The sequence below is a fragment of the Rhincodon typus genome, chromosome 36 (genome assembly GCF_021869965.1).
Source record: "Rhincodon typus isolate 14 chromosome 36, sRhiTyp1.1, whole genome shotgun sequence".
NCBI lineage: Eukaryota > Metazoa > Chordata > Chondrichthyes > Orectolobiformes > Rhincodontidae > Rhincodon > Rhincodon typus.
The window spans coordinates 3,462,581-3,474,929 of NC_063367.1; positions in this window are offsets into that span (position 1 = coordinate 3,462,581).

Sequence of the window (12,349 nt, forward strand, 5' to 3'; positions counted from 1 at the left end):
GTGCATTACAGAGCTCATTGCGTTGGGTGCTAAAAGCCAGACAGGACCTAATTTATACCTAATTCCACTCAATGACAGCAGGGTGAAGTAGACCATCACAGAATGTAATATTGTCACTGTTCCAAGATGCTAGCGTTCAATATGTATTGGTGGGGTGACCTACAGCTTCTATTTGTTTTGTTTGTGTTCACTTTTGGTGGTTGCAAATGAATGCTCATGTTGAAATTGACCAATTGCTTGTCTGTGAGTGTCATCATCAGAGTTGTGTAGCCTTGTGGTTAGACAGCGAGTGGGGCAAGGAAGCGTGTGCTAGGAAGTATCAGTTATACACCGAGTGCAGTGTACGTTTGGGGTTTTGTGCCAATACATTGTGGTGATGCCAATGCCTTGCCGGGTATTCGGCCTGGAGTTAAAGATGTCGCTGATCCCAGATTTGCCGATCTATTCCACAATATCCAGTTGCATGGTGAGTTCTCCCCCCATGGAGAATTGACCCAGGAACGGACAAACAGGACATTATCGGGGTGGTGTAGTTACTTAATGATGCAGGTTTAGGATGATCCAGTGAGAGCTCAGACTGGGCCTCATGGAGAAAAAAACCCAGGGAAACTTGGCAAATGGACGTTTATCCCAAACATCACAAGGTTCAGCCCCTTCTGTCCAAGGGTGATATGCTGAAGTCTTTACTGAAAACAATAAATGCTGGAGATCACAATGGGTCAGGCAGCATCCATGGAGAGAAAACAAGCTAACGGTTTGAGTTTAGATAACTCTTCATCAGAGCTGATGTGAAGTGTGGAGGGGCAGCATTTATGCAATGGTTGGGGGGCAGGCGGTGAAGTTCTGGGAGAGAAAGGTTGTTGATAGTTCAAATTAAATGATCAGAATGTGAGAATGGTAGAATAATGATGTGTCTAACTGTGTTTTAACTGTGTTAAATCCATAATATGTGTATAACTCACTGAAAAGCTTTAAACATCAAATGGGTCCTTAATCTACTGAATTACCATTGGTTAGATTTCAGATTTATGTTTTATTGTTTGTGTACACAAGTACAGGAGTACCGTGAAAAGTGTACAATGTCACCACACATGGTGCCATCTTAGGTACAAAGTACCTAGGTCCAAAATCTTAGTTACAGAAGTAGAAAAATAAAGAAATAAAGTTTAAAAAGTCAAACATTACAGTCCTTTCTTAAACCATGGGCCTGTAGATGCTCTAAGCTGGGCTTTCCCCAAGGGGGCTCGCTCTGCCCTGCACTGGGCATGCTTTCACCTGCGCTGGGCTAAGACCAGCCTGTGCTCACCAGCCACCATCACCATTATCCATATCGAGTGAAGAACTGGGTTAACTTCTCTACCACTACCTTAAGCAATGACTGTCCTCAGGAACTGAGTAACCATAAGGATATATGGTGTCCCAGTACTTTTGCTTTTGTTTTCGATATATGTCCCATACAACCCACCAACGCTCGACAGTAGGAATCAAAGGTGCCACTTTGCAGTTTTCTGACATCCTTATTGTGAAGACCTGGCCAATAGTTAGGATACATAATGCACTACCTGGAACTGTGCTGAAGGCTGATTCAGCTGAGGGATTCAATCAGACTATTGGGTGGAAGTAGCATGCAAAGGTATAGGGAAAAGGTATAGGGAAAAGGTATAGGGAAAAGGTATAGGGAAAAGGTATAGGGAAAAGCCTGGAGATTGCACTCAGTAATGATACTCATCTAAAGAGCTGATCCATGTCTTCTTCCATACTGTACAATTCTGTGGTTTGCTTATCTAAAACTTTTGTTTGAATAATCTGAACAAAGTGTTAAATGAGACTTTTCCAGTTGAGACTTAACAGCCAATTCATTGCTAAGGAATGTAGTCAAATTGCTAAGGCTCAAGCCATGGAGTTTCTGGAATACTATGGAATGAGAAATGGGATTCTAATGAAGGAGTGGATGGTAGTTCACCAATATGGTGATACCACCCAAATACTATCAGGAAATATTAAGAATATTCCATGGAATTCTCCAAACAGGACATGTTGGAATCTGAAAGACCCAAATACGTATATGTTAAAATCTTTACTGAATCACAAAAGCGTTACGGTGTTGCTGAAACAGCTAGCCAGCTACTTCCATTTTCCAGCCCTATGTGAGGGCAGCACTAATTTGACCTCCTGGAATCTTAAGGCTCTGCCTTCTTGACTTCACTTGGTTTTGGTGACATCAGCTGCTTAACTATTCATTCACAAGAAATGAACAATTCTAGAAGAGCCTGTACAAGTTGAAACAGCTCCCCACTAGCTCTTTGATTAGACTCAGATTTTTCTCATCAGAATGTTCCCCAGAGTTAGAAGTTTCCTTTCTCACTTCCAGCTGGTATTCCCTTACTCTCTTCTTTTCTCCTCCCTTAAATGTTTTTTCTCTTTTTTTTCCTTCCTTTGGTTGGCTTTCACTGTCTTTTTCTTCCCTCTGATGTGCTCTTTCTCTTTCATTTTCGTCAAATTCAAATCTTTAAGTTTCCATTTCATTTTCTATTTCAGGCTTCTGCATCTGAGAAGTCTATCTCAATCTATCTTATCTAAGCAAAATTGATAAAGGGATAAAGGGGAGCCAGTGAATGTAATATATTTGATTTTTCAGAAAGCATTTGATAAAGTACCATACACTGGATGACTCAATACGGTAAAAGGCCATGGTGTTGGGCTGGTACATTGACATGGATAGAAGATTGTCTAACTAATAGAATACAGAGTTGAGGTAAGGGGAGCATTTTCAGGATGATAACCTGTAACTAGTAGAATATCACAGGGATCAGTGCTGGGAACGCCATTATTCACAATATATATTATTGACTTGGATGAGGGAAGTAAACAGCCAAGTTTGTGAATGACACAAAATGTGGGTGCATTGGTTGTAATATTTCAAAATCCTTGGATTCTGGAGAAGTATGGGAGGTTGGAAAGCTGCCAATGTGACATTCCTATTCAAAAAGGGAGAGAGGCAAAAAGCAGGTAACTATGGGCTGATTAGCCTAACTTTGATTATTGGAAAAATGTTGGAAGCAATTACTAAGGAAGTAATAGGAGCACATTTGGAAATTCATAATCTGATCAAGCACAGTCAGCATGGCTTCATAAAAGGGACATCTTGGCTGACTAATTTATGAGAATATTTGGGGAAGTCTCAAGCAGAGTGGAAAGAGAGGAACCAGTAGATGTGTTGTATTTGGACTTCCAGAAGGCATTTGAGAAGGTATTTCACAAAAGGTTAAGTCATAAGGCAACAGCCCATGGTGTTGGCGACAGTGTATTGGCGTGGATAGAGAATTGGCTAATGGACAGGAAACCGCAAGTGGGGGTGATGAGGGCTTCTTTTTCAATTTGGTAACTGTAACTAGTGAATTTCCATGGGGATCAGTGTTGGGACCGCAACTGCTTACAATGTATAATAATGATTCCGATGAAGGAAGCAAATATACTGTGTCCGCAATTGCAGGCGACACAAAAATAGGTGGAAAAGCAGGTTGCAAGAGGGATACAAATAGTTTACAGAGAGATATTGATGGGTTAAGTCAGTGGGCAAAATCTTGGCAAATGGAGTATAATATGGGAGGATGCAAAGTTGTTCATTTCAGAAGGGCAAACATTAGAATAAAATATTAATTAGATGGAGAGAAAAACTGCCGAAAGCTGCAGTACAAAGGAACTTGGGTGAACTTATGCATGAAACATAGAAAGCTAGCACACAAGTACAGCAGGTATCTAGAAAGCCAGTGGAATGTTGGCCCTTATTTCAGGGGGATTGGAGTAGAAGAGTGGGGAAGTCTTATTGCAGCTGTACAAGGTGCTGGTGAGACCATATCTGCAGCACAGTGAGCAGTTTTGGTCCCCTTACCTAAAATATCACTTCATTTCGAAGATTTCATTGAAAGATTTATGGGGGAAAGGCAAGAAAGCGGATGTGAGAAATTAGAATCAGCGAGTATCCTTCTATTATCCTTTTGAATGATGCAGCAGGTCAAAGGTCTGAACGGCCTACTCCTGCTCCTATTTCTTATGGTTTCTGTTCTGGGATATAGACAGCTCAAGCAAGCAGGCAAAAAAATTAACAGATGGAATATAATGCAGGAAAATGTGAGGTAATGCACTTTAGCAGAAGAATAGAGGAGCTGAATTTTATTTAAATGGAGAAAAACTGCAGAAAGCTATTGAACAGAGGGATTTGATAGTCATCCTGCACAAGTCACAAACATCTCGCATCCAAGTTCAGCAAGTAATCAGGAACACAAATGGAATGTTGGCCTTTACTTCAAAGGGCATGAAGTATAAAAGTAGGGAATAAAAGCAAAAAACTGTAGACACTGGAATTCTGAAAAAAAACCCACAGAAATTGCTGGAGAAATTCAGCAGGTCTGGCAGCTTCTGTGAGGAAGGAAACAGAGTTAATGTTTCGAGTCCAGAGTGACTCCACTTCAGTACTCCAGGATTGGAGAACAATAGGGTAGGGCCACAAGAATATAAAACCACAGCATTACAGGGAATCTGCCCAGAGCCAGGAGTCATCATTTTAACCACATTAATGATTGTGTCACAGACAAGAAAACACTAATTCTGCTTCTCACTCTACAGATGCTGCCTGATCCACAGAGTTTCCTGCAATGCTCAAGTTTTAATTTCGGAATTTTATCTAAGATTCAGATGTCTCAGAAATTTGAAAGTGGCCTTTTTCCAGATTTTTCTCAATTGCTTCTTCCCTTTTTGTTAACATCGATGGAATTCACTAAAAACACCTGAAATGACACCATCTTGATCAGCGCTCATTGAATTTGACAGTTTTGCTTTTTATTCAATCATGGGATGTGGGCATTGCTGGCTCAGCCATACTTATTGTCCTTCCCTAATTGCCCCTTGAAAAGCTGCTGGTGAGCTGCCTTAATGCAATTAAGGAGCGAATTTCAAGATTTTGACCCAGCTACAGTGAAGGAATAGCAATATATTTCCAAGTCAGGACAGTGAGTGGCTTGGAGGGGAACTTGCAGGGCATGGTGTTTGCAAGTATCTGCTACTCTTATCTTTCTGGATGGTTCAATACAATTGACGTCCCTTCTATTCATAAATTTAGCAATCTGAAATATGATGAGTTATTTCTTGATAGAGTTGCAAGATGAGTAAATAAATAATTTATTTGGAATTCTCATTAAATCTATAAGCTTAGTGACAAGGTGTGAATGGAATTTATTTAATAAATGATTGGATTTAATAATTTAGGTATGAACTTCTTACTTGAAATCAGACTGTGATTGAACTTCTGTATTAGCTTGGAGTGCATTAGAAATAATTTGACAGAAGATTGCTCTCACACCTCCGAATCAGAAGGTCATGGTTTCAAGAGTTCACATTAATCCAGTTCTGAGGAAGGGGTCACCGGATCCGAAACATTAACTCTGATTTTTTTCTTCACAGATGCTGCCAGACCCACTGAACTTTCCCAGCAACTTCTGTTTTTTGTTTCACATTAATCCACGTTGACCTTCCCAGTGTAGTACTCAGGGAGCCCTGCTCTGTCAGAGATGCCATCTTTCAGGTGAGATTTTAAATCGGTGCCTACGCTCCCCCCTCAAGTGGGTGTAAAATATCCCAATGCGCAGTTCAAAGAAAAGTAGGGAACTTTTCATAGAATCCCTACAGTGTGGAAACAGGCTATTCGGCCCAACAAGTCCACACTGACCCTCTGGAGGGCATCCCACCCAGACCCATCCCTCTACCCTGTAACTCTGCATTTCCCATGGCTAACCCACCCAATGTACACATCCCTGGACACTACGGGCAATTTAGCATGGCCAATCCACCTAGCCTGCACATCTTCGGACTGTGGGAGGAAACCAGGGCACCCAGCAGAAACAGGGAGAACGTGTAAACTCCACACAGACAGTCGCCGAGAGTGGCATCAAACCCAGGTCCCTGGCGCTGTGAGGCCGCTGTGCTAACCACTGAGCCACTGTGCTAGCTGTTATGATAATCCCAGTTGATGTTATAAGGAATCCCAGGTTGAAATCTGCCTTGATCATTACTGACTTTCAGTTTTTTTAACCATTGCACTTAATATATTCAGTATTGAGTACAATCACAAAAATATTATAGGAAAGATGTTGTGAAATTTGAAAGGGTTCAGAAAAGATTTACAAGGATGTTGCCAGGGTTAGAGGGTTTGAGCTGTCAGGTAGGGCGAAATAGTCTGGGGCTATTTTCCCTGAAGTGCCAGAGGCTGAGGGGTGACCTTATAGAAATTTATAAAATCATGAGGGGCATGGATAGGGTGAATAGTCAAGGTCTTTTCCCCAGGGTAGGGGAGTCCAAAACTACAGGGCATAGGGTTAAAGTGAGGGGGAAAGATTTAAAGGGGATCTAAGGGGCAAGTTTTATAGGCAGAGGGTAATGCGTATGGAATGTGCTGCCAGAGGAAATGGTGGAGGCTGGTACAATTACAACATTTAAAAGGCATCTGGACAGGTAAACAAATAGGAAAGGTTTAGAGGGCTATGAGCCATATTTTGAGGGAGTTTGATCTGATCCATAACAATGCATTAAATGCCAACCTCCATCCCTTCAGTTCATGGTTGTAAAATGTCAACAAAATATATGTATATAAATAAACAAGCCTCTGGAATTCCCATCATCAAACCCAAAAAACAACTTTAAAAATGAATCTTAAACCATGTCTCCTCTATAGAGCAAGATATGATCAATTGGAAAAAATGGGTTGAGAACTGGCAACTGGAGTTTAATTTGGAAAAGTGTAAGGTGATGCATTTTGGGAAGTCTGATATAATAGGAAATCATACAGTAAATGGCAGGACCCTTAGGAGCATTAATATACAGAGGGGTCTTGGGTTGCATGTCCATATCTCCCTGAAAGTGGCAACACAAGTGGATAAGGTTGTAAAGAAGGCAAATGGCATGTTTGCCTTCATCAGTCAGGGAATTGAGTATAAAAGTAGGCACATCCTGTTACAACTGTATAAAACTTCAGTTAAGCCGTGTTTGGAAATATTGTGTGCGGTTCTGGTCACCATATTATAGGAAGGATGTGGTGGCTTTGGAGAGGGTGCAACAAGACGTTTAACAGGATGTTGCCTGGATTGGACTGTATTAGCTACAAGGAGAGTTTGGACAAGCTTGGATTGTTTTCATTAGAGTGTCAGAAGCTGAGGGGTGACCTGATAGGAGTGTATAAAATTATAAGAGACATGGACAGGATAGAGAATCAGAGCCTTTTTCCCATGGTGGAAATGTTAAGTACTAGGGGGGCATAGGTTTAAGGTAAGAGGGAGTAAGTTTAAAGGAGATATGCAAGGCAAGTTTTTTACACAGAGTGCCACTTGCCTGGAATATGAAAGGTGGCAGAAGCAGACACATTAGCAATGTTTAAGAGACATTTAGACAGATACATGAACAGGCAGGGAATAGAGGAATATGAAGCATGTGCAGGCAGGTGAGATTAGTTTAGAATGGCATCATGGTTCGCACAGACATGGTGGGCCAAAAGGCCTGTTCTTGTGCTGTACTGTTCCATGTTCTTCTACAAACACAAAATGCAACATACAAATTAAAGTTATACATTGTCCCTATCATGGTCGGTAATGGTCCCTCAGCTAATATCACCAACCAGAACAGGTTTTGTATGACAGTTTGTGGAAGCTTTTGTGTGCAGAATAGTTGCCACATTTTCTTCCATTACCGTGGGTGACTGAACAAGGAAATACTTGAGAACATTGTGGGGCTTGTGGAAGGTGCTCTATAAATGCAAGTCCTTTGTGACCTGGAAATAGTGAGAAATTGCATAGCCTCCCACATCATTCAATATGGTTGCGGTTTATTGAACACATTTTCACCACAAAGTGTAACTCTTTACACCAATGATAATCCAAAATCTAGCAGCCTCTACGTTAAATTTACTCAAAGACTGAGCTTGCACGAAAATTGCAGTAACTCACAACCCTCCGAGTTAAAACATTGCTCCTCATTCGGTTCTAAATAACATCCCCCTTATTTTGAAATTGTGGCCCTGGTTCTAGACTCCCCAAGCAGGTGAAACATCTTATCTGCATCTCTCTTGTCTGTCCCTTTAAGTATTTTGTAGGTTTCATTGAGATCACCTCTCATTCTTTGAAACTCTAGAGAATAAAGGCCTAGTTTACCCAAACACTCTTCATAGGAGAGACCGGCCACCCTGGGAACAAGGCTAGTGAGCCTTCACTGCACTCCCTCTATGGCGATAGTCTCCTTCCTGCGATCAGGTGTGATCTAACAATTGATGGAAGATATCACTCCTCTGGACTCAAATCCTTTTGCTAACAGTCTAAATGCTTTCCTAATTGCTCGTTGCACCTGTATGTTAACCTTCAGTGACTTACTGACAAGGACACCTTGGTGCGTTTGTACATTTACACTTTCCAACTTCCCACCATTCAAGAAACACTCTGCATATTTGTTTCTTTTACCAAAGTGGATAACCTCACATTTTTCCTCATTATATTCCATTTGCCATGTTCTTGCCCATTCACTAAGCCTGTCCAAATCCTCCTGAGGTGCTTTACATCTTCCTCACAACATTCCTTCCCATTTATATTACCTGCAAATTTTGAATTGTTTCATTGGGTATCCACCTCCAAATCATTAATTGTGAACAGCTAGGGCCCAAGTACTGATCCTTGCGGTACCCCACTAGTCACATTCTGCCAAAACGAGAATTACCAATTTATTCCTAATTTCAGTTTTTGTCTGATAGCCAGTGTTAATCTATGCTGGTCCTTTACCTCCTATCCCATGTGCTTTCACCATCTGCAAAATCCATTCTGTCTCTGCCTGATCAGATCACTTTTTATCCAAGCGTCAATTTATCATGTCCTTTATGATAAATTCTAGCATTTTCCCAAAGACAGATGTCAGGCTAACAGGTCTGCTTGAGATCCTGCTTTTTAATTTCCTTCCTAACTCCCTGAACTCTACCTTCAGGGTCTCATCCCCCTGCCTACCCTATGTTGTTGGTACATGACTTCTATCTGATTCCCTCTCCCTCAGAGCCACTCCATGTCAGCTTAGAATTAGAATTAGCTTTATTGTCACATTTAATCAAATGAGTTCAGTCAAAAGTTTACAAGTCGCCAATTATTGCGCCATCTTATGTAGAAAGGTACCTAGGTATACATTCTAAAGTACAAATTCTTAGGAAAAAAAAAGTTTAGTATAAAGAAATAACAAGTGCAGAACAACAATCCTTCCAACCCAGTTCATGTCAGCGCCTAGCCTCCAGCTGGGCCTTCACTCTGCGCCACACCAGGCTTCAACTCGAGGCCCTGAAGGCCAGGAGACCGCTCCAGAGTCACCTCAAGGCCAGAGGTCCACACTACGCCGCCGAGACCACCATGCCAGGCCGGGAGACAGCCATGCTGGGCTGAGACATTGCCACGCTGGTCTGCGCTGAGGCCGGGAGTCCGTGTCCGCGCTGGGGCCGGGAGTCCGACTCCGCGTTGAGGCCGGGAGTCCAGGTCTGCGCTGCGGCCAGGAGTCCGGTTCCGTGCTGGGGCCGGGAGTCCGGGTCTGCATTGGGGCCGGGAGTCCGTGTCCATGCTGGGGCCGGGAGTCCTTGTCCGCGCTGAGGCTGGGAGTCCGGGTCTGCGCTGAGGCTGGGCGTCCAGGTCCGTGCTGAGGCCGGGAGTCCGGGTCCACGCTGAGGCCGGGTGTCCGGGTCCGCGCTGAGGCCAGGAGTCCTTGTCCGTGCTGAGGCCGGGGGTCCAGTTCCGCGCTGAGGCCGGGGGTCCGGTTCCGCGCTGAGGCCGGGAGTCCGGGTCTGCACTGGGGCTGGGAGTCCGGGTCCGCGCTGAGACCCGGGGTCCGTGTCCACTCTGAGGCCGGGAGTTCAGGACATTGCCGAGAAGAAAGAAGGTAATAAAAAACCACAGTAGAGGAGAAAAAGGAAGAAAAATAGAAACAGACGGAGCAGATGAGCGCTGGCTATGGAGTCCCATTCCATCATTACCTTGGATCTTTGACCAGGGAGGCCACACACCATCCTGAAGTCATGTCCACTGTCACAGAAATGTGACCCCTGGCTATGGAATTCCCTATCACAATTGCTTTTCCATTCTTCTTCCTCCTATCCTGTCCAGCTGAGATAGCTGTGGTGCCATGGGCTTGTCTATGTCTTCGCTCCCTGAGGAATCCTTGCCCTCACTAGTTTCTAAAACAGAATACCTGTTTATAAACATGATAGACTCAGGGCTCCTGCTCTTCCTGCCTGGTTTTCTTAGACCTGATAGTCACCCATTCCCTCTCTGGCAACATACATGATCTACGGTATGACCACCTCCCTCCATATGTACTACCCACATAGTCGTCTGCTGTGTGAATGAACAACAGTAACTCCAGGCACTGCTCAAGTTCTGTAACCATGAGCTCAGGCTTGTGCAGTTGGTGACATTTCCTGTAGATGTGTTTCCTTGAGACACATGGGATGTCCATGACTATTCACATACCATAGAATGTACACTCCACTTGGCTGAACAGACCTGCCATCCCATAACTCTGAAAACTCTTTGTTATTGGTACCATAAATATAAACTTACTACAAAATCTTACTAGACCCAACTTTAATTCTTTTCTTTATTTTCTTTTGGTTTAACTTCATTATTTTATTTTTCATTTGATTAAATTTTACCTCTCTTTGGCTGGTGTTCCTTATTGAAATCCAAGGAGCTACCACTGCCTTATAAATGATTCACTCTTCTAGTTTTAAGCTATTTAGACTCAATCCTTACTGCAGCTTATCACTAACCATTAAACCAACAAAGATCCTTTGATGGAGATAGTAAGAACTGCAGATGCTGGAGTCAGTGCTAGCACAGTATGGAGCTGGAGGAACACAACAGGCCAGGCAGCATCAGAGAAGCAGGAAAGCTGATGTTTTGGGACGTTTCATGTCAACTTTCCTGCTCCTCTGATGCTGCCTGGCCTGCTGTGTTCCTCCAGCTCCACACTGTGTTAGCTCAAAAGTCCTTTGATGTCACTCTTGGATTTTGTTCACACCCAACATCTCTCAGAGCTGTGTTCAGAATGAAGCCATTCCCAGCTCACCACAATCTTTTTAATCTTGTTGCCTGTGCTGGCAGTGCTGTGTTCTGTTGTTATTTAAGGTCCTATGGGGCCCTGACAGGGTGGATGTGGAGAGGATATTTCCTCCTTCGAAAGAGTCACAAACCAGGGATCACTATTTACACTATGATCTCCCATTTACAACAGAGATTAGGCAAAATGTTTTCACTCCAAGATCTCTCCCTGAATGATGCTGGAAGCAGAGTTCTTGAATATCTTTGAGGCAGAGGTAGATAAATTCTTGTTAAATAAGAGAATGAAAGGATATGAAGGTAGGCAGGAATGTAGATTTGAGGTGACATCAGATCTGCCTTGATCTTATTGAAATAGCAGAGTATTCTCGATGGGCGGAATGGCCTACTCCTGCTTTTGATTCAGATGTTCATATGATCTCAAAAAGCAGAGAGTTTTCCCTCAGATTCCTGTTTCCCTTTGACATTTGCTAGGGCTCCTTGATGCTACACTCGGTGAAATGCAGCCTTGATGTCAAGGGCAGTCACTTTCATCTCACCTCTGGAGTTCAGCTCATTTATCCCTCCAGGAGTGTGGATAGAAGGGGGGACAAGGTACAGAGATGCCATCACTGATTTCTCTCTCCCAACCAGCGGTCTCAGTGCCAACAGAACTGCGTGCCTTACATGACTGGTTCGCTGATGGGGAGTGTTAATCCCAATGAGGGGAACATTCCTGGCCAGCCTCCAGTTTCCTGCATCAGACAGGGCCAGTTTAAGTGTGACACCAGAGAGGTTGACTAACAGCAAGATGGTGGGCTGCAGCTGGGACCAAGCCTCCTCCCCAAACCTAACAGGGCCCCAGTTGCAGAAACCGTTCACTAATTCAGGTTCTGGAGGAGCTGGTGAGTGCAAGTCTCCAGGTCAAGGCATTCTCTCACAAACTACACCTTCCATCTACCACTCACCCCCTCCCCATTTGGATGGTCTCTAACTGGCTTTCCAGCATCGATTGACAGCTCACCCACCATACTTCATTGACAAGGGAATCTGTCTCCATGGCAATTAAAGAGGTATCTCCATGACAATCCAAATTAGTGACTGTACCCCTCCACCCGGGGGACCTGAAATCAGGTCAACCTGTGTTTGGTGTTCCTGCACACTCCCAGAAAGAGAATCAATCTTCTCAAGGTGACACAGATGATCAAAACTGTATTCTACCCAGGAAGGCAGTGACAGTGCCTACAGAG